Below are 24,172 nucleotides of genomic sequence, written 5' to 3' on the forward strand. Positions count from 1 at the left end.
AATTTGAATTTACAATCATAAAATAATCAATGCACGATACAGACTGGTAGTTGGGCAATCTCATTTGGCATAGGGCAAAAAGTATATCAAAATTTTCTCTGAAAGAGAGCACGAGGTTGGATTTCAACACAATACAGATACATACGCTAAGGGTCAGATCTAACTGAATTCCCTTCATCAAGGATAAGTCCGGTCTCACAATCATTAAGACTCTTTCCCCGCTCCACCCATTGGTAGGGCAATTCCTCCTCTTCATCACCCAGTTCTAACCCATAGTATTTTATCCACTGCACCCATATCTTTCTAAACTTCCAGGGGCAGCCCCTTGCCTTATATGTCACTCTCTCTACAACCATATATAGATCCAAGCTTGCTCTCCATTCTTTCAGTGTAGGGAGTCGGTGAACACCCCAATGTCTAGCTACGTCCCTCTTGGCAACCACCAGCCCCAAATTAGCCAACATGAGTTTATGCCTTGTCAGGCCAATTCTGTGGGGATTCCCAGTATAAGGAATTTTGCGTCCAACTCAAGTTGCCTCTAGTTTGTTATTTAGTTCCTGTATTATCCTGCTCCAATAAGTTTAAACCCTACTGCACTACCAGAGGGTGTGTATAAATGTACCCCGTTGTGTGTGGCATCTGAGGCAATCTGGGTTATCTGCTCTCCCCATGGAATGAAGTCGTGCTCTGTCAAAGTAGGTCCGATGCAGAATTTTATATTGAATGAGCCGTAGTCGTAGTTTAATCGCTACTTCTCGTGGGTGCATAAGGGCTGCTTCCCAGTCGATGTCCTCTAGTGCTCCCTTGGTAAGTTCCCATTTAGTTTGAAAGGGCCCAGTTTGTCAGGCATATTGTTAATCAGTGTTTTATAGGTCAGTGAGATGGCCTGAGTCTGAATCTCTTCCTGCAAAAGTCTGCCTTCTAATGGGGCATACTCTGGCAATGTCTGTGTGTCCAGTCCTTCCACCTGCTAGGCATATTTTAGTCTGAGATGGGCATATGCTTGAGTGTCATGTAGCTGACATCTGGCTTGTAGCCAGGCGAATGGTCCAAGTGTACCTGCCTGCATTACATCCCCTACTTTTGAAATCCCTATTCAATCCTATGCTAAAATGCCAAGGAAAGTCTTTCCTTGGATCCCTCTGGAGGCAAGAAAGACTCTCATCCAGGCGCTGATTGTGATCAGGTTGGACTACGGGAACGCTCTTCTGGTGGGTGCCAGGGAAGAACTTTTCTCTAGGCTCCAGATATTGCAAAATACCGCCGCAAGAATGGCTCTGAACAAGCCCAGACGCACCCCGTCCCGTCCCCTACTGCAATCCCTGCACTGGCTGCCCGTAAGGAAGAGAGCTATCTTTAAACATCTTATATTGGTGTTCAAGGCAAGGCCTGGGCCTGGTATACCTAAGAAAGAAGGTGAGAGCGTACATCCCGGGGCGCCAGCTGAGATCCAGCAATTAAAATCTCTTAGCACCTTGTAAAATAAACCAGTCCAGAATGGGACGGCGCGCCTTTTCATATCTGGCCCCCTTCCATTGGAACAGGTTACCGGAAGTAATGCGTAGGTGTACATCTCTGGGTCACTTTAAGAAGAGACTAAAAACCTGGCTGTTCTATGGGCCCAGGCTGAGCGAGAAGTCTGTTTTGGGCTGCCAGGCGCCGAGAGATCCCCCTGGGGATGATTAGTAGCACCATACACATGTCAAATAAATAAATAAATCCCTTTGTTTTAAACATCTTAATTTTCTAATTTCAATCAGTCTAGATCCCTCCCCTGGTGGGGTCTCCCTTGTTGGTTTCATGTCCCATTTCATTTGCTTCTCAGCATTTTTCCATTCCTCCAGCACACGTTGAGTAGCTGGTAGGAGTCCAGCACTCCCTTTGCCACCATAGATAAAGTGTAATTGTGTACGCTCTCTGAATTGTAATCTTTCCAACCTATAGGTGGGATGGTCCCATGGAGCGTGGTTCCATTCATTAATTACAATGAGATCGGCCACTCTGTAGTAGGCTCTGATATCCGGCAGGGCAAGACCCTCGTTGTACGGATTTTACTGTAGTGTGTGAACGCTATTCGCGGATGAGCTCCGTCCCATAAAAATAAGCGTAGCTCGCTATTGAGGGTTGGGAACACAGTCTCTGGGATTTTACAATAGGCATTTTGCAAGATGTATAGCAATTGCGGGAGTTTAGTCATCTTGTACATTGCAGCCCTTCCCATAATCGTCAGGGGGGTGCTTCCTCCATCTCTTGACATCTACTTGGAAGTTCAAGAGGATTCGTCCGATATTGCACTCTAAGTTAACTGCTACCTCAGTGGTAATATAGAGTCCCAGGTAAGTGAACCCCTCTGTGGATAGCCAAAGGCAGCTCGGATAAGTGTGGGGCACCACCATTCCAGCTATAGGGTACAGGGTAGATTTATCCTAATTAATCCTATATCCGGCATGTCGGCCATATTCTCCAAAAATTTGTAGTTTAGGGAGTGTCGCTGCTAGGTCAGTGACATAATAAAATATAATCTGCATATTATGATATACGTTCTTCTTCTAAAAAGCGGTCTCGTCTACAAAACCCCCTAGACCTTGATGAGTTCGGACCACACAGGCCAAAGTCTCCAATATTAGAGCAAATAATAGGGGAGACCGGACAACCCTGCCTAGTGCCTCGTTGAATCGACCAACTGTTCGAGACCTCCCGGGAGCATTATACAGGAGTGCTAACCAGTCCCTAAAGATTGGGCCGAAGCCAAACTTTTCCAGGGTGCATCTCATGAAGGGCCAATGAATGGTATTGAATGCCTCCTCAGCGTCTAACGAAAGGGGCAGATGAGGGCTTTCCCGACCCTGAACCATGGCCATCCAATTGGCCAACCGTCGTTGGTTAAAACGCGTGGCTCGCTTAGGCATGAAACCAGATTGGTCTCTATGGATCAAGGGGGTAATGACAGTCAGGAGCCGCGTCGCAAGGATGGTAGCCAGAATTTTGGTCTCGATGTGGAGCAGAGATATGGTTCGATATGACCCTCAATCCTCCGAAGGCTTCCCAGTCTTGTGAATTACCAATACTGTGGCCATTTGAAGATCTAGTGGGAGAATCCCTTGCTCTTTTACCATCAGGAACATAATTAGTAAGTGTGGTGCCAGTAAACTACTATTTAATTTAAAAAAATTATCCTGGGAGTCCGTTTGGGACTGGGGGTTTTCCTGACTTTTGGCGACCGATGGCCTCTGTCACATTCTTGAGAGTGAGGTCCTCCTCTAGTCTGTCCCTCTCATCCCGAGAGAGTGAGGGAAGCTCAATTGCGTCCAAGTAGTGGATTATTTGTGCCACATCCACCTGCAATGTAGCTGCGTACAAGTACGTATAGTACAGTGCAAAGGCCCCTGCAATATCTGTGGGTGTGGTATGTGTTGTGCCTTGTTCCGTGATAGGCGTGACCCATCTTGACTCCATTTCCTTCCTGCCCAACCACGCTAGCAGTTTCTCCGCCCTTTCTCCGCCCTTTCATCCGTCTCGTAGAGTCGATGTTGGACTGCCGGATGGTGAGCCCTCACCTCCGTGGCCGCCAGTGCCTGATATTCCCTTTTGGTAATATCAATTTGGCGAAGGGTATAAACAGACAATGTAGCGGCGCCACTGCCCTCCAGACTCAAAAGCTTGCGTGCCAAGGTCTCCATCTCCTTGGTTTCTCGTCTCTTTTAATGGGCAATTATATTTTGTGCTCTGTCTCTTAGCACCATCTTGAATGCTTCCCATACAGTGACTGCTCACTGTACTGAACCTACATTCTCCTTAAAGTAGAGCTCTGAATCCACCCTAATCTCTTCAGCAACACTCATCTTTCAAGGCCCATGGGCTCAGTCTCCAGTTTGTTACCCGACGGTCACCCGACCTCGCTAGTGTTCCTCCCGCTGTCCCTCGGATTTTCAACACTCTTCTCCTGCGCTTTTCTTTGGGTCGCTCCTGACTTGAGCCCAGGCTCTTTTCTGGGAACCGATCTGGAGCTCGGAGTGATCCGCGCCTGAATTGAGGCTGTTCCTCAATCTACGCCCATGCCTCTTCTGGAGTCTGAAAAAACAACGTGTTTATTTTCCTTTGAAGATAACTTTAAGCTTAGCGGGGAACAGTAACATGTATTGAATCTCAAGTGTTCTAAGCTTCGCCTTGACCAGATCAAAGGTTCGTTGTTGCTTTTGCACGTCCCGTGAGTAGTCTGGGAATACCATCATTCGCGTATTTTCATATTTGATCTCCCCCAACTTCCTTAGCTCGCGTAGGATTAGGTCTCTGTCTTGGAAGTTTAAAAAGCAGACTATCAGGGGTCAAAGGGGGCCCCCGGAGGCGGACGAGCAGCAGGCATCCTGTGCGCTCGTTCTATCACAAAGCAAGACAAAAACTGGGTATTTGGAATGGTGGCTTCGAGAAACGTCAGGAGAAACTGACCCGGGGGAAAACAAATAAATCGAAGATTATTTCCACGGGCCCTGTTTTCAGCATCGTCGACCCTCCAGGCCTCTTCTTTCATTGAGGCTAAAACCCCTATCACATCCTTTCTCATAGTATGAGAAGTATCCTCTAGCTCCGAGATGCGGTGCTCAGCTTCGGTAACTTGTTCAGAGACTTTTCGCAGGTCGTGGTGTAGCAATGTGACCACTAAGCGTATCTCCGCCATCTTCCCTTCCAAGCTTTCTCTGGACTCCTGTATCGCTTGCAGTATGGCCACACTATCAGGAAGAGGAACTGTACCTTCCTCTGCTCCTGCCGTCATAGGGAGCACCTTGGCAAACCAATCTAATTTACCCTGCCACAACGTCTTCAGTTCCTTATATTTCACCATTGCAGGCCGACGGATGTGAAGGTATATGCAGACACTCGCTTCCACAGTCACGCCCTTTGCAGCACCACTGTTGGTTTCCCAGTGATTCACCCGCTGTGGTGTCCCGCAGTTCCCAGGCCAGATGTAGCAGGATGCCTTCTGAGCATCCGCCCACCAACGTAGTAGACAGTCTTGTCCCTCACGCCTGTGTGGCTCCTGCCGGCTCCTCTGTAGGTTGCAAAAACAACAAGTGATGGACTGAATGTGGATCAATGTCACACACTCCCCCAGTCAAAAGATCTGGGCCCAAATCCATCGTTTTTTTGCACTCCACACCACCCTGGGTTAGACAATGGCGATATGCAAATCAGCTCTGACCCTGTTGCCCCATGTTGTTTTTGCAATTGCCGCCCTAAGTGCGCTGGGGATGCCCAGACGTGGGTCCCAGCTTCATGCTGACCCTATTGATGTCGATTTCCTTTTTGATACCTTTTCAGTCTCGGAAAGGACTGTCAAAACTCTACCTATGTTAAAAGGTGACTTAAAACATGCTGGAGAGATCTTTAAAGAGCCTACCAGAGCAAGAGTGATAAACCCTAGGATTGAGAAAAAGTATAAGCCAGTGCCTACGGATCCTGCCTCTGGACTCTCTTGTCGTCTCGAATGCCCGGAAGAGGGCTAATTCTCAGACAAAGGGTGATGCTCCTCCCCCAGACAAGGAATCTAAGGTCTTTGAGGCATCAGGGAAAAGGGTGGCAGCACAAGCTGCCAATATCTGGCGCATTTCCAATACACAAGCGCTTCTAGCGAGGTATGACAGGGCACACTATGACACACTGGAGACCCTGTTGCAACACCTGCCAGATGAATACAAGGAGGCAGCTTATTCAAGAGGGGAAGCTGATCTCTATTGCTTCGATTAAGTGTGCACTGGACGCGGCTGACACCGCAGCCAGAGCGGTCATCACTAGTGTTATGCTGAGACGACATGCCTGGCTGAGAATCTCCGGATTTAAGCCGGAGATACAGACCACCATCCTTATTCAAACAGTGAATCCAGATCACCTGTTTGGCCCAGAGGTTGACACCACCCTAGAAAAGATTAAGAAGGACACGGAAACTGCTAAGTCCATGGGTGCCTTACAGTCCCAGCAGTTCAGGGGTGGGTCTTTTCGTCGCTCAAGCACTAGAGGCGTTTCCAGAGGCCAGCTCTCCCAAACAACCCAATACTACAAGGGCTACACACAGTCCACATACACCAACAAAGGTCGAGGTGGATATCGTGGAAACAGCGCCAAGGGCAGGGGTCGTGGAAACAACAACTCCAGATCCTCTGCCACCAGCAAACAGTGATGCCTTGTCACTGCCCCCCGACCACACAACACTGGTCGGGGGGAGACTTCAGCAGTTCCTGCCGGTCTGGAGAACCATCACCACAGACAGGTGGGTCAGACAACTTGTACAATACGGTTATTGTCTGGAGTTAACATCCACTCCACCCAACATACCCCCAAGACACCGTCCTATGTCCGCCGAGCATTTGCACTTATTGCAGCAGGAGGTCCTCGTCATGCTGCAAAAAGGGGCAATAGAGCTCGTGCCTGTTCAGGAAAGAGGCACCGGAGTTTACTCCCTGTACTTCTTGATACCAAAAAAGGACGGGTCCCTCAGACCCATACTGGACCTCAGACCCCTCAACCAGTACATCCTATCGGAGCACTTCCATATGCTGACCCTGCAGCAGGTGCTCCCGTTGCTCAGTCAGGGGGATTTTCTCGCAACTTTAGACCTAAAGGATGCGTATTTTCACATTCCGCTGCACCCGTCACACAAAAAATACCTCCGGTTCACCATCCAAAACCAGCACTACCAGTTCAAGGTTTTACCTTTCGGAGTCACCACGGCACCCAGGGTGTTTACGAAGTGCCTGGCGACAGTGGCGGCGCACCTAAGGAGACAAAACATTCACGTCTACCCTTATCTGGACGGCTGGCTCATCCAAGCGAAGTCGGCCCAGCAGTGTGCCGCTCACATGTCCCACACCATGTGAGTGTGGCTCAGGGGTTAGAGGCGGCAGATCCGGAAGCTGAGATCGGCCCTGGACCAGGGTTCAATTCCCCGCCTCGGCGGGTCTTGGGCTAAAAATTCCACGGACTCGATAATTCTCGCTCTGGTGCCTTCTCGACTCACGGGTTCACACTCTGCGGCTCTGGGCAATAGCTTGCTTAATCTCCACAACGGCCCCTCGCGGCGGGATGCCTGGCTTTCACCTTGTGGATACCCTGCCTGGGGTTATTTCACAGGGGAATACCAGGACGGGTTCCCTAAGCAAGCGCCGGGAAACCCACTGTGGGTAGCTGTGCGCTATATAAGCTCAAATACATTTACAATACATTTACATTTACATTCACCTCCTTCACGATCTGGGATTCTCACTGAATTACCCAAAGTCCCACCTCCAGCCCGCCCACATACGGCAGTATCTGGGTGCGACAATAAACACTCTGGCAGCCACAGCACAGCCAAATTCAGTGAGGGTCAGCAGCATTCAATCGCTGATACAACGATTCAAACCCCAGCACTCGCTTCCAGCGCGAGTGTTCATGCAGTTGATAGGCATGATGGCCTCCTGCATCTCCATAGTCCCGCACGCGAGACTACATATGCGTCCGCTTCAGGAGTGCTTAGCACGTCAGTGGACTCAGGCTCACGGGCAGTTGAAAGACCTAGTGTTGGTGAGCGGTCGGGCATACAACTCTCTGCATTGGTGGAATCCACGAAACCTTTGCAAGGGACGACCGTTCCAAGAGCCTGTGCCACAGATCATCCTGACGACGGACGCTTCTCTCCAGGGATGGGGAGCTCATGTACTCCATTACACTGTGCAGGGACTATGGACACCACAGCAAAGGAAGATGCACATCACCGTTCTGGAACTGATGGCGATCTTCATGGCACTAAAAGCCTTCAAAGTACATCTGTGCAACAAGGTCGTGTTGATCCGGACGGACAACATGACGGCCATGTACTACATTCAGAAGCAGGGAGGAACACACTCTCCACAGCTGTCTCATCTGGCTCAGAGCATGTGGAAGTGGGCCATTCAGAGAAACATCTTCCTCATGGCAGAACACCTCGAGGGCAAGGACAATCAAATGGCGGACCTGCTCAGCAGGTACAGCCACCAAATGCACGAGTGGGAGATACATCCATCAGTACTCCAACCGTACTTCCAAAGATGGGGTCATCCAGAGATAGATCTGTTCGCCACAAGGGGGAACGCAAAATGCCAAAGCTTCGCCGCCAGGTTCCCACACCCACAGTCGCAGGGCAATGCGATATGGATGAACTGGTCAGGCAAATTTGCGTACGCTTTTCCCCCAGCACCTCTGATACCGTTGGGGCCAGGAAAGCTCAGGCAGCACTCGATGACTCTCATCCTAGTTGCTCCAATGTGGGCTCGCCAACCATGGTACACCACGTTTCTAGAACTGTCCGTGGTACCGCATCAAAGGCTACGCCTCACACCCAGCCTTCTGACTCAGAGCCATGGCGACATTCAGCATCCAGATCCGCAACAGCTCAACCTGGCGATCTGGCTCCTGAGGTCTTAGAGTTTGGCTACCTAAACTTGCCTCCTGACTGTATGGACATCATCCGGGAGGCGAGGAAGCCCACCACAAGAGCATGCTATGCGGCAAAGTGGAAGCGGTTTGTCATTTATTGTGCAGACCACAACATTAACCCGCTAGATGCATCTATTCAGAACATCATTTGTTATCTTTTCCATCTGTACAAAGGTAATCTCGCCTATGCTTCCATTCGCATACATCTATCCGCAATGGCCGCTTATCTCCAGAACAGGCAGCACCTTTCACTTTTCAGGGTGCCTGCCATTAAAGCCTTTCTAGAAGGACTCAAACGAGTCATTCCTCTGCGGACTCCACCAGCTCCGGAGTGGAACCTCAATGTGGTCCTCACCCGGCTGATGGGTCCTCCCTTTGAACCACTGCATTCCTGCGAGATTCAATTCTTAACATGGAAAGTGGCTTTCCTTATAGCAATTACATCGCTGCGACGAGTTAGTGAGCTCCAGGCACTAACAATCCAAGAGCCATTTATTCAAATTCATTCTAACAGGGTGGTGCTTCGCACTAACCCTAAATTCCTTCCTAAGGCAGTGTCTCAATTCCATATTAACTAAACTATTGAATTGCCTGTTTTCTTCCAAAATCCTGAGTCATTGCCGGAGAGAATGCTCCACACCCTTGACGTCAAGAGGGCCCTGATGTATTACATTGATAGGACCAAGGATTTTAGGAAAACTAAACAACTCTTTGTTGCCTTTGCTCCACAACACAAAGGTAACCCCATTTCCAAAGCTGGTATAGCCAGGTGGATCGTTAAATGTATTCAGATCTGCTATCTGAAAGCCAAGCGTACTCTCACCATTCCACCAAGGGCCCACTCCACCAGAAAGTTGGGGGCCTCCATGGCTTTCCTTGGAAATATTCCTTTGGAAGACATATGTAGAGCAGCCACATGGTCTACCACACACACATTCACAAAACACTATTGTGTTGATGTGCACTCCAAACAGCAGGCAGCTGTAGGGCAGACTGTTCTAAAAACACTTTTCCAAACTGCTGCAGCTGGCACGGGCGGCCGCCGTTAATGGAGGGACTGCTATGTATTCTATGCACAGATATGAATTCAGCAGCCCACATGCCTCGAACCGAATATGCTACTTACCAGTATGCATCTGTTCTTGGCATGTAGGGCTGCTGACATTCATATCGCCCGCCCTCCTCCCCGGCGCCTGTAGCAGCTGCAGAATTCACATATACTTCTAGCATGGTCATCATTCACTTAGTTTCACTCCATCTTGGCCACACTGGCTAAAAACAATCTGAGGATGGAGTTGATGCCCATGCGCACTGTAGTCCAGGGGAGGAGCCACCTATCTCGTGATACTTCGAAGACTCTTCCAGGACAACAATGTGCGATCATCCGGACCCAAATCTAGGCGGCGATCTATGCACAGATATGAATGTCAATAGCCCTACATGCCAAGACCAGATGCATACTGGTAAGTAGCATATTCGATGCTTAGGTTCCATTAGTCAGCATAAAACCAAGGGGAGGTCCTGGCATGTACCAGCATGCAAAATGACTAATATGGGTATACAAGATTTGCTTGCTCAACAAAGTGGGAGGAGAGAGATTTCTCCTTACATCAGCAAGAATAGCTAACAGTTATAACATATGAGCAGGTGCATTCTACTAGCTAGCACCCTCTGAGCATGTGCAAGGCTCTGGAAGAGGGAGAAAGCACATGGCAAGCACATGGCTAACTAAGATGGCTGCCAAGTACAAAATGGATTTCAGTTTATGCTAACAGCGGTCCCTGCAATCTTTAACACACCTCGCAGTCCAGAGCCATCTCTGGGTCGGCCAATCACCACTGAGAGCCTCGGCAGGCCGCCAATTTAAAAGGCCGCACATCAGCGGCGATGTAGAAAGGGCTTGTAGCACCGCAAAAATGCGGCATCCTCCAGTCCGTCCCAGCCTCAGCCCACCTTCCGATCTTCACTGGAACAACTTTCAGGCGTTGAGGGTCAGGATACATATCAGGATTCAGTCGGGCCAGCGGAGCTAGCAGAGAACGCAGCTATCCGGCCATGCTGTTGGCCACGCCCCCCTATCCTCTACACAAGTGCTGGTTTTCTGTTTTAAGATTCTGTATCTCTACTTGTATCTTCTACAAGTCTTTAGCCTACTCCTCTATAGTAGGAGCCGATCCTACGTGAGGACTAGGAGATCCTAAACTAATTGAGGCAAAAGCACCGCCATACTCCCATCTTCGCTCAGGCGGGACTAATTTGTGGGCTTAGCTTTCGGTCAAGCGTTCACTAACCTAAAGCTCCAAGTCCGCAGGAGAGAGGATGGCCCAAATAATCTCCCAAAAGAAAATCCCAGAATGTGAGTAAAACACGAAGGCCAGCAACTGCCCTCGGGGAGAAAAAGGATAAAGAGCAGGAGGACCAGACCAAATAGATGGTATATGTCGGAAGTCATGAAACACAAACAGCATGTGTCTCACTCTGAAAACCCTTTCTTTGGATATAGAGCCCTGCTGAAACAAAGGAACACCTATTAGTACCCTAACATAATGATACAACTAGCATCCCACCCTCCAGTAACATCTCTGTGTCGGAACCCCACATATGCACTCAACATAAAAAAACATTTTAAAACTCCCAATGGCTACATATGAAAAAGACGAGTTGAACACATTTGTCAATCCCAATAACCTGTCTTCCAAAAAAGACACAGTAAACACAAAGGTAATCGTCCAAAACTAATAACAGGGGACAAGAGTGTGATTATGCTGTCACCTTTGTTTTCTCCTAATAACAGCTTATTGCTTCATCAGTGCACTGACCTTTTCTGTCGACTACGTTCAAAGCAGTATAAGAAAGGGGGATACACAGTCATTAGAGAAGCTGTTACTAACACGCGTCTAACCACATTATCTAGAAGTCCACGGGTGCAGTCAAGCACCAAGAAGCCACTCTGGCGTTTGAAAATGAGAATGAAACCGGAGGGGTGGAGTCAGGAAAAACAAAGAACCCTCTGAACAAGGTTCATAGAAGGCAACAAATCTGCCGACGCAGAAACGCCTCTAGCACAAGCAGGCTACAGAAAGTCCTGGGAAGGAACAAAGACCAGATCGCTGCTCCCAATACGGAAGTGTCGAAAGAATCAAGATAGGAACAAAGAGGGCGTGGGAAAGCACAGTCCGGGAATGGCCCTTTCTTGTCCTCGACCATCCTAATATCAATCCGCAACGCCCGTCTGCAGCCCCTGCTGCTGGATGGATAGAGAAGCTCATCCCGCTTGCTCCGTTGCCCAGATCGTGCGCCATGGGGGAATAATCGCCCTCCCAGCGTTGAGACCTTTAAGGGGGTTCTGAAACCGGGGCACACAGTAGCTGCACTCTCCGGACAGGAGCTCCAACCAGCCCGCCCTAACCCAGTGGTGGCGCCGCAGATCGAGGTGCCGCCGTGAATCTGCACCACCGACAATCCCTGTGGGGGCCTGACGGACCGGGAGCAGCGGAGACGGCAATACAGTTGCAGCGACTTGGTGGGGAGAGTGAGAGGTACTAAGACTGATACGAGGTAGAGAGCGCTGACGCGAGATACAAAATGGCGGCGGCGCAGCTTGAATAGTGCAGCCTCTCCCTCCACCGACTTCATCGTTGCCTACCTCGAGGGCCCACGTTTGCCTACGGCCTGCGGGGGGGCCTGACCTCAGGATATATAGCAGCTTGACCCCTTCTAACCCCCCCCCCCCCAACTCCCCGCGGAGGCGTCGTAAACCGGAGGACTTCCACGCTCCTGGTTTAAAGACGGCTCCTAATGGGCCCATTATTATACAGTGCAGCAGGGGTGCTGGCAACCCCAGGATGGACATATTGAGGCGATCTGAGGACGCTGTCGCTGGAAAACAGGGCACGCGACCACGGAGTAGCTGGTAGCGGTGGTGCGTCTCTGATGGTGGTGTCCCTTCCTCTGAGTGCTCTGGTGTAGCTGACCCCCATTGCTGTCTGCGTACTACAGCCCGCTCTGACGCCTTAAACCGAGACCCACGGTAACTGCTCTCGTTGGAAACATCCCCAGGCATCCTCCTGCTTCACGGTCACAGAGACCGGGTGTGCCCGAGGGGGGGGGCCACCCCTGAGCGACGTCAAAAGTGTGATTGTGACTGCGCCCGAGGGGCGCTGGGGACACCGACTGGCACTTCAATCTGTGGCAAGAGGAAGTGTGCCGCCCGCGGAGTGGTCAACGGTGGTGGCACTAACCCACAGGTGACACTTCTGTCTCAGCCTCTCCATAGTTGTTTCCTCAGGAGCCCCTCCCTCCCCCCTGAAGATCGAGTGGCCCCCTGCTCCTTCTCCTCTCACTGGTGGGGTTGAGTGCGGCTTGGGCTTTAGATGATAGTTCCACTGCTCAGTAAATAACCGCTGGGGCCCTGGCCTTGTGGCACATCGAACTGGCTAAGAGACTCTCCGTGCTGCCCACACCAAACCTACATTAGAACTGAGGGACCCCTACTCCCACTGGTTACCAGTACTCGGACCCCACTTGTGACACACCTTGCTACTACAATGGAGCGCTCTAAGGGGTCCGGAACCAGGGGACCGAAGCCAGTCCAAACAAATAAGCTGGACTGTTACACAGTGTCTAAAGGCCTGCGGCGGGCCGTTTGTCTGAGGAAACCGCACGAGGAGGCCCTGGGGAAGAGGATCAGGAGCGCTCTCCCTTAAAGACGTCATCAGGGCCGTCACTGGTGTTAAGACCTCCTTGGACTCTGTTGCCATTGACATTAATCTTATCAGGGCCGACATGGGGAAAATTAACGAAAAGGTAAAACAGGTAGAAATTACGACCACTAGCCTAGTGGATGATGTCACACAGCTACAAAAGGAGGTCTGGGATCTGCAGGAGTCCCGGAATCCCACAGACCTCAAGCTGGATGACTATGAAGGCTGACTTCGCCGCAACAATCTCCGCATCATTGGAGTTCCGGAGAAATCGGAAGGGCAATCTCCGGACTTATTCGTTGAGGATCTTATCCTTAAGCACCTGCAACCTAAGGGCCTCAGTAAATTTTTTGTTATAGAACGGGCCGACCCAAGCCGGGCGCTCCCCCGCGGCCCATACTGGCTAGTGTCTTAAACTACCAGGATATAGACGTGATCCTCCAAAACTCCAGGGCCAGTGCCCCCCTCCTCTACGAGAATGCAGACATCTCCTTTTTTTTCCTGATTTCACGCAAAGGGTGCAGAAACAAAGGAGATCATTCCTGTCCGTTAAACGCAACCTCAGGGAGAATGGCCTGAAATATTTGATCCTGTTCCCTGCACGCCTCCGGGTTGAGGCGGAGAGCAGAACATGGTTTTTTGACCGGCCGGAGACAGTAGCGGACTGGCTTGACCATCACAGGACTACTAACCTAGCGGAACGAGGAGCCGGGAGGCCTTGCGGATAATGGACCGGCTTGAGGTGGAGTATTGGACAATGCCAGCCTTTTTGATAGTAAGGGGGGCTGGCGGTCCAAGCTGGGGAGAGGGGGAAGACTGAATCTTACATGAAAGGGACTGCTTACGTAATTATGGACCTATGTCAAATGTGCATTAAGGGTGTGATAGCGATGTAGCACAGGACGGTTGACACAGAGCTCACTGCTTTTTCCCCCTTGTTTTTCTTCCTTTGAACGTTTTCAGGGCGACAGGCACTCTGCTAGTTTTTGATGGGTAGTTTGGAGTTCAGAGGGCAGGGCAGCGGGGTGGGGGGTAGTTGGATTGGGGTAGTTTACTTATTTGTTTTGTGGTTTTTCGTTCGTTACTCTCGACATTATTTCGGTGGTACAGTCCCAGGCTCTAGCTGAAGGGGCTGTTACGCTCCACGTACAGATCAATGGGTATACAGCGCAACAAAAAAGTTAAAATCTTAAGTTGGAATGTTAACCGGTTGGGGGACAAAATCAAGCGGAGTATAGTATTGCAATATGTCAAGAAATTGTCGTGAGACATTGTGTTGCTTCAGGAGACTCATCTCATTGGTAACACTTGTAAAGCTATGCACAGATAGGGCTACTCGATGGTTGTACATGCAGGTTTTGCGACTAATTCCAGAGGGGTTGGCGTCATGCAAAAGAAGTCATTCCCCTTCTAACCTACGTCCACCTATGTGGATAACCGTGGCAGATAAGCCGGTATCCCAAGCACTTGGGAGGGCCAAACCATTACTTTCATGTCAATATATGCACCCCCAGGGCTACAGTCTACAACATTTTCTAACCTCAGCACCGTGCTGCTAACAATACCGGAAGGGCACCTCGTACTCGGCGGTGACTTCTACTCCATTATATCGGGCTCACTTGACAGACATCCACCTAGCACAATTCTTCACACTGCACACTCCTTTTCTAGCTTCTTAGAAGCAATGGGGTTAGTAGACGGCTGGAGATCGCACCACCCTGATAAGATCCAGCACACTTTTCACTTAGGCGCGCATAATAGCCTCTCTAGTCTGGACTATATAGCTTGTCCCTGCCCCACAGGTCACAGATATACACAAGATACAACACCTAGCTAGGGACATTTCAGAGCACTCCCCCCTTTGGGTGCACATTGTTCTTGATCACTCCCAGGTTGGATGCGTTGCCCCAATCAATCCTTGGTATTTAAAGAACCCAAAAATACGTAAAGATCTTATCCAATCCATCGACAACTACTTTTTAGAAAACAACCATACGGTTGACTCACCGCATATCTTGTGGGAAGCCATTAAAACAGTGGTCCGAGGCCAAGCTCATTCCGTAATAGCGGAATCCAAAAAAGACAAACAAAAAGACATCTCTGACGTACAGAAGGAGATTTATCGTCTTGAGCAAGACGTTATTTCTGATCCCTCTCCTGAGACCCTTCATACCCTCCGCCTCCGACAGGACAAATATAAGGCACTAGTCACTGACCGTGCCAAACTTCTGGGGCAGGACAGACTGGACCGACTCTATGACTGGGGGGACAAGGCGAGAAAATTAATCACCTGGCTGGATAAAAAAGAGCATGCCAGTAGACTTGTCCCAGGACTTAGTAACACTGAGGGACCCCTCATAACAGATCCACAAGACATATTTGACAGATTTGCATCACACTTTTACATGGTCTACAGCTCTGTTGGGCTGTACACCGAAGCAGACTCGTCTGACCTCCTACGAGATCTCTCACTCCCGGTGCTGTCCGACAGTGACCGGGCATGGATAGTGCCCTCACTGCAGACGAAATTGCAACCGCAATCTGATTGCTTCACTCTGGCAAGGCTCTTGGCCCGAACGGTATCCCGTTCGAGCTTTACAAGCTCCATCCGGATAAATTATCCCCTTATCTGAAATCTATGTCCGAAAACAGTCTAGAACAGGGGTTGCTCCCGCTGGACCAAAGAATCGCGACCATTGTTACAATACACAAGGCAGGGAAACCCAAAACTGACTGCTCCTCCTACCGCCCTATCTCTTTACTTAATGCGGAACCTAAAATCCTAGCCAAAGTGCTTGTATATCGGCCAATTAAGGTAATAAGTGGTCTGGTGCACCTGGACCAATCCGGGTTTATGCCCAGGAGAAACACGGCTCTGAATCTGTGTAGGGTACATGGAGTCTTGGGCAGGGCGTCGACCATCTGTGAAGATGCTGTCATAGTCTCCCTGGATGCCACTACGGCTTTCGACTCAGTCGAATGGGCTTATCTCTTTGCTGTGCTCACGAAGTTGGGATTTGGACTGGGTTTCAGTCAGTGGGTGTGCTTACTGTACATTTTCCCGATGGCACAGGTAGTCGTGAACAACAAAAAATCAGAGACCTTCCTGCTTAGCCGAGGGATCCGTCAGGGATGCCCCCGTTCTCCCTTATTATTCGCCTTGGCCCTCGAGCCCCTTGCGGCATGGATTCGTAAGGCCGTTATGATTTGTAGCCTACGGTGGTCGGCGCATTGGGACGATCGTATCTCCCTATATCCACCTATATCTTGCTTCCCCCAAAAGGTCCCATATTGCTGTGTTTGTCATATTAGCCATCTTCGGCAGATTCTCCGGGTTCCGTATTAATTGGCAAAAATCTCTCCCATATGTTTTTTTTGATGGAGGTTGACAATTTGGTGAACTGTAGAGTTGCGCCAGAGATTGCGCTGGGAGGTCAACAACGTTTCGACTGTAGTCAGTTCAGGTCATCTTCAGGACCATGTTACAAATGTATACGTGCTGAATGGAACTTCTTTCCTGTCATTTATTTTTTGCTACTATTCTGCATGTTTTATATAACAGTCTTTCAAATATTATCTGTTGAGATTTTGTCATTTGTTATATAAGAATTGACCTAGACACTGAAGGGGTACAGTGCTCATGCAACTGTACCCTCACCTGGGGGCTAGTGCACCCTGCTTAAGGGGTGACTTACCCAAGCCCCAGGCAGTGGGTTGAAGGCATGGCACACAGGGATGTGTTTCATGTCGGCTCTTCACTTTTCTCTGCACCAAAACACGCTGCCTGCAATGGCATTGTGTGGGTGTGAAGGTGCAGGGCCTCTAAAGGTTGCAAAATAGGTGCTGCAGCCCTTAAAGTCCTTCCCTTGTCACAGTGCCCTTGGTACCTTTTACAAGGGGCTTACTTGTGGCCAGAAACGTGCCATTTGTGGGTACACAGGTACAGATTTGAGAAAGAACACAGGCTCTGGGAACCTGATTGGCAGGGACCCAGGGCACTTCGAGTCAAATTGCATCAAATGTCAGGCAAAAGGTGGGGGGGGGGTTAACAATGCACAATTGTGCACTTTCCTAAACACATAAACTACCTCTAGCTTTAAGCTGTTCACCTAGCATTAAAATAATTTCTAACACACCTGGCAGGCAATGTTGTGTTTGTCTGGACAGACATGACAACCATGTACTATTTACAAAAATGGGGGCAGAGACAGACTCTACAGTGATCACGCCTATCTCAGACGATTTGACAGTGGGCACTACATCGCAACACCCACCTGCTAGGTTAACACCCTCCAGGAATGGACAATCCCTTTGGCAACCTCCTCAGCTGGATGCAGCAACAAGTCCACAAGTGGGAAGCCCCCCCCCTCCCCCCCCCCCAGTCCTCATCCCATACTTTCACAAGTAGGGTTTTCCACAGATAGACCTGTTCACAACTGTAGACAACACAAAATCCCCAGGCTTAGCCTCCAGGATCCCACACCCACTATCAAAAGGCAATGCTCTATGGATGATCTGGTCAGGGATATTTGTCTATGCTTTTCTACCTCTCCCTCTTCTTCCATTTGTGATCCAGAAGCTCAGACAAACACCTCTCCCCCTTGTTCTAGTAGCTCCCACTTGGCTCACCAGCCATGGTTCACCACACTGCACAAACTCTCTTTAGTTCCCCATGGGAACCTACCCCTCAGCCCAGACCTTTTCACTCAGAACCATGGAGAAATCAGGCATCCAAATCCAAAGGATCTCATCTTTGCAATTTGGCTCCTGAGGTCATAGAATTTGGTTACCTTAACCTCCCACCTGAATATATGAACATTCTTAAAGAAGCGTGTAGGCCTGCAACTAGAGTATGTTATGCAGCAAAGGTAAAAGATTTGTCTTCAACTGTCACAGTCAACACATTAATCCCTTTGGTGCAACTGTGCAAAACATTGGTTGCTACTTTTTTCATTTTCAGACCTATGGCCCGGCTTACACTTCAGTATGTCTTCATTTAGCTGCAGTAACTATCTACAAAACAGGCAACACTTATCTTTAGGTACCAGTTATTAGGGCATTTATGGAAAGCCTAAAAAGAGCATTTACTCCTAGAGTTCCATCTGCACCTGCATGAAATCTCAATATTGTACTTACCAGACTTATGGCTCCACCGTTTGAACCATTGCATAACTGCCCCCTCCAGTTCTTATCTTGAAAGGTTGATTTTTTGGTGGTCAATATCTCACTTATGTCCGTTAGCTCCAGGCATTAACCTTGAAAGAACCTTTCTTGCAGCTACATAGAGATAGGGTGGTCCTTAGAACCAACCCAAAATTCCTTCCAAAAGTGGTTACATATTTCTACCTCAGTCAGTTGAATTACCGGTTTTCTTTCCGCACCTAGATTCCCTTGCGGAAAGAGCTCTTCACACGCTAGATGTAAAAAAAAAAACTGTAATGTATTATATTGACGGAACTAATGAGTTCTGTAAGACCAAACAAATCTTTGTTGCTTTTTCACCCCCTGAGAAAGAAAAAGCCAATGTCCAAGTTAGGCATTTCTAGATGGATAATTAAATGCATTCAGATATGTTATGCCAAAGCTAAAAGGACGTTGTCTACACCCCTAGGACACACACTACTTTTAAGAAAGGGGCTTCCATGGCTTTCCTGGGCAGTATCCCAATAACTGACATTTGTGAGGCAGCCTCATGGTCTACACCACACGCATTCACCAAACATTGTTGTGTGGATGTCTTAGCCTGCCAGCAAGCTAATGTAGGTCAGGAAGTGCTAGGTACTCGCTTTTAAACAACTGTAACACCCACAGGTTAGCAACCGCTTTTGGAGAGGGACTTCTTTACAATCTCTGCAGAGCATGTGTATCTACAACCACACGTGCCTCGAACAGAATATGTTACTTACCCTGTAAGGATCCATTTGTTTGCTGTAGATTCACATGCACCCATCCTCCTACCAGGACACCTGTGGCCGTTGCAGTTCCTTTACACTATTTTACTTGCATGGACATCTCTTTACTAATACTTACTCTCACTCCATTCTCATCCGCCTGCGGGAAAACAATCTAATAAGGAGGTTGAATGTCCATGTGCATTATCACCAAGAGGAGGAGTCACTTTGTCTCGTGACTTGAAAGACTTCTTCGGAAAAAAAACAACACTTGCATACATCCGGACACAATAAAAGATGGCGGAAGTATGCCGCGCATGTAAATCTACAGCACTTAATGCCACAAACAGATGCTTACAGGATAAGTAACATATTCCATATTCACTGAACAAAATCAAAGGTTAAAGTAACGTCATAGTTAGGTGAAATGTTCAGTAAAAACGTGATTTAGACTCTAAAAAACACTGAAATTCACCAGTTATAGTGATCTCAAGGAACTAGAGCTCGTGCCCTAAGGTAACTATAACACGCGCCCTCGCCATGCACAGTTTCCTCATCAATATTTTCACTGCAAATGTTGCAGTGATATTAGCAATGATGTCATAGAAGATGTCATGAGTGATGTAATATGTGGGGTATGTAGCAACGCATGGCAAGCACTCGAGTCATAGTTACCTTGGAGCACGAATTATAGTTACTTGAGATAGCTAACTGGTGAATTTCAGTGTTTTTTTAAATGTTGTCTTGTCACTGAACATTTCACATGCCTATAACATTACTTTAACCTTTGTTTTTATTGTGTGAATTTCTAGGGTTCTTTTAATGTGAAGTAATGTTTAATTACCATACGTAAATCCAAATCCCCGCCCTGCACGGCCAACTACCCTGCAGTCAATCCCTTCCCCAGATGCAGCCAACCCCACGCTATGTACGGCCTTCTGCTGTGTGCAGTGGGGAGGGGGGGCACAATCTCTGGCCTGTGACCAACTCCCTTAAAGGCAGCCAACTCCACACTGCGCAAGGCCTTCGGTCAAGCACGGCCGGTGGTTGACCACAGCCAACCCCTTGCTGCACCATGCGCAGTGGGGGATTGTTGGCAAAACCCACACTGCGCAGGACCTTCGTTTGTGCACGGCGGGAAGTTGGCCGGGAAGTTGGCTACAGCCAACTTCCCTACGTGCAGCCAACACTACACTGTGCACGGCCTTTGTTGCCAGTAGGGGAGTTTGTCACAGGCCAGGGCCTGTGACCAACCCCCACAAAGGCAGCCAACGACACACTGCACATGACCTTTGGCGGCCACCACTGGAATATATATATATATATATATATATATATATATATATATATATATATATATATATATATATTACCTACTGGCGGTCGCCAGTAGGTAGTTATAGTTAGGATTTTTTTCAATGTTAAATCTGAAAATTCTATTTGGAATAACTTTGGCGCCGGTTGACGAATCTGCCTGAAAATTTCCTCAAAATGGCCTCGCGGCGTTCCGGTCCTTCCCTGAAAGTTTGGGGGGGATTCGTCAAGCGGGGGCCGAGATAAAAGGGGGGTCCCAAAACAAGTTTTCCCCATGTTAATTTCCATAGGGCGGTCGATTTCACTTTTAGCCCGAACGGCTGAATGGATTTCCACCAAACTTGGCAAAATTGTAGGGACTGGTAGCCCGATGTGCCTTTGCTATGTCTCAAGATATGTGCTCCAGTGGATTTTGAGTAATTAAGGTTCAAAAAAATATATATATCTATAGCCGCGCTCCGGTACGCGCACCGGTACGCGCACCGGGCGCTTACCGCGACTTGCGCGCAGAAAGCTGATTGGCTCTGGGATGTCTGTAAACATTCTAAACAGTCCGGAGCGGCCGCCATCTTGTGTCTCGGTAGGATCGAGACACGAGAGGTGGCCAAAACAAAGAGGGAAATGACCATAAGGGGGCAGAGTAGACCCCCCTTGACCCCCTAGGTTTGATGTGGGGGCCATAAAAGGGCCCCGCGGAGCAAAAAAAAAAAAAAAAATTTTTTGATTTTCGCGGGGTGAGCGCCCGGTACGCGCACCGGTACGCGCACCGGTACGCGCACCGGTAAGCATACCGGGGAGTGTACCATGGGGAAAAAGAATGACAGTTTTAAAAGTAGCTGTTTAAAAAAAAAATGTTTTGTTGTTTTTTTTTATACATACACATACATATATATATAAATGCATATTCATATATATATATGCCTAAATGTGTATATGTGTGCGTGTAGAGAGAGGTAGAGAGGTAGAGGTGTAGAGGTAGAGAGGTAGAGAGGTAGAGAGGTAGCGGTAGAGAGGTAGAGATTAGTAGAGAGAGAAGAAGAGAGAGGTAGAGAGTAGAGAGTGAGTAATAGAGAGTAGAGAGTGAGTAGTAGAGAGTAGTAGAGAGCAGTAGAGAGAGTAGCAGAGAGTGAGTAGTAGAGAGTAGTAGAGTGAATAGTAGAGTCAGTAGTAGAGTGAGTAGTAGAGAGTAGTAGAGAGTGAGTAGTAGAGAGTGAGTAGTAGACAGTAGTAGAGAGTAAGTAGTAGAGTGAGTAGTAGAGAGCAGTAGAAAGTGAGTAGTAGAGAGTAGTAAAGAGTGAGTAGTAGAGAGTGAGTAGTAGAGAGTGAGTAGTAGAGAGTAGTAGAGAATGAGTAGCAGAGAGAATAGTAGTGAGTAGTAGAGAGTGAGTAGTAGAGTGAGTAGTAGACTAGTAGAGAGAGTAGTAGAGAGTGAGTAGTAGACAGTAGTAGAGAGTGAGAAGTAGAGAGTGAGTAGTAGAGAGTAGTAGTGAGTAGTAAAGAGTGAGTAGTAGAGAGAGTAGTAGAGAGTGAGTAGTAGAGAGTGAGTAGTAGAGAGTAGTAGATAGTGAGTAGTAGGGAGTAGTGAGTAGCGAGTAGTAGGGAGTGAGTAGTAGAGAGAGAGTAGTAGAGTAGTAGAGAATGAGTAGTAGACAGTGAGTATTTGAGAGTAGTGGAGTAGGAGAGAGTAAGTAGTAGAGAGTAGTGGAGAATATTCCAAAGTTTGGCACAGCACCACTTTCACAATGAGTCCAATCAAATCATATCACTTAGAGTCCTTATTGAAGCGCTGAATCTTGGTGTATATTCAAATGCTTTTATTTTCCTTAAGTTTATGTACCACAGCCAGCCGAAAGGTTTCGTTCTGTACAACAGAACTTCTTCAGGGCGTTCTTATTTCCTTCAAGTTATGTTGGTATCCAGTTGTCATATAACTAGATATTTCTTCCAAATGTTAGACGAGACATAAGTATATTCTTATTCAAAGTGACTAGGTATCAATTTTACCCACACAATTCGGGCAGACTTGAGTAATTTATAGCATCCTCAAAGTCAGTCTTTCAAAAATTCCAAAGTATAGGACATGATAATCCAAATCCAAATGTTTCTCAAGAAAAGTAATTTACAATCGTTCGGAATATCGGTGTTTGGGCAGATATGATCCAGGGACCCCCAGTATGCAAGGGTAATTAGTCCCCCCTCTACAAACGCGCCAGTGGCCTGCATTGCAGAGAGGTGTAACAAGGGTGTGGCCTCATTACACTTCTCTGCAATGCAGCTCCCTCGCGCATACTGGAGGCTCCTGGTGGACCAGTTGACCCCAGGGACCCCCAGTATGCAAGGGGAATTAGTTCCCCCTCTGCAAACGCGGCAGTGGGCTGCGTTGCAGAGAGGTGTAACAAGGGGCATAGTCTCATTACACCTCTGCAATGCAGCCCCTGGCGCATACTGGAGGTTCCAGGTGGGCTAATCGGCCCCCAGGGGCCCCCAGTATGCAAGGGGAATTAGTTCCCCCTCTTCAAACATGCACGGGGGCTGCGTTGCAGAGAGGTGTAAAAAGGGTTGTGGCTTCATTACACCTCTCTGCAATGCAGTCCCCTGGCGCATACTGGAGATTCCTGGTGGGCTTTCAGGTCTTATATAGTTAGGAATTAGCATTAAAAAAACCTTTGAAATTCACTGAAAAAACCATAGGTTTCACACCAGTTATAGTTAGGAATTAGCATTTAAAAAACCTTTGAAATTCACTGAAAAAACCATAGGTTTCACACCAGTTATAGTTAGGAATTAGCATTTAAAAAACCTATTAAATTCACTGACAAAACCATAGATTTCACACCATTTATAGTTAGCTGGAAATTTTACTGACATAAAACCATTGAAATTCCCACGTTATAGTTAGTTGGACTCACTATAACTTGCGCGCCTGTAATGCACTGCTGATGACGTCACATATTACATCACTCATGACATGGTCAGTGACATCACTCATGACATCACTGATGACACCATCCTTGTGACAGAGTGACAGACCTAATTTCAGTGTAATGTAACGCTTGAAACACATATTCAAAAATAGAAACAAACATTTTCAAAAAAATGGAGATACCCAAACCAGTAACAACAACCAATTCAGTAATTCCACCATCTATATACACATCCACTCATTCACCAACAGTTCTATATAGTCACTCATATATATACTCACTCATCATATGTAGTGATACACCTATACATCCTGTTACACATCAGCAGTCATCCAAAAGTTACTCACACACATACTCACACATGCAAATAAACTATTGAACATCCATTTATTTGCATATACATTTATACACACACTACCACCTTACTTCTAAGGAAACTTACCCATACTTACTCTCTTAAACAATCACTTATAGAAACACATACTTATTTAAACAGGAACTCCTACAATCTCTCACTATATATACTATACTCACTTATATACATCAATACTCACATATACTAGATTAAAACATATGTCGGTACTAATGAAGACACTAGTGAGACAGTCATTCACTCACTAACACACACATATACACACTCATCCACCCATACAGTCCTGCACATATGCTGTCTTCAAAACACATACAAACAGTGAGTCAGTCACCAACCCCTGCAGCCACTTATACACAAAGAGAAACACTGATACAAACATTTAAATATTTAAACAATACTCGCTAATATATGTATTCACTAAGATACACGTAATAAGCCAGTTACCCAACCAATTTTTTTTAAAAAAAACATCCATTTACACACTTATTTAAACATTTATTCTTCCATCGACCTTTACAAATA

General features: G+C 47.8%; 1 protein-coding gene across 2 annotated transcripts in view; it reads left to right on the forward strand.

The window, feature by feature from the left end:
- The window catches only part of CNNM4 (cyclin and CBS domain divalent metal cation transport mediator 4), a 363,208-nt gene that overhangs the window by 183,057 nt on the left and 155,979 nt on the right, over positions 1–24,172 (forward strand). The window lies entirely within an intron of this gene.

This window comes from Lissotriton vulgaris, chromosome 11, assembly GCF_964263255.1.
Source record: "Lissotriton vulgaris chromosome 11, aLisVul1.2, whole genome shotgun sequence".
Classification (NCBI taxonomy): Eukaryota; Metazoa; Chordata; class Amphibia; order Caudata; family Salamandridae; genus Lissotriton; species Lissotriton vulgaris.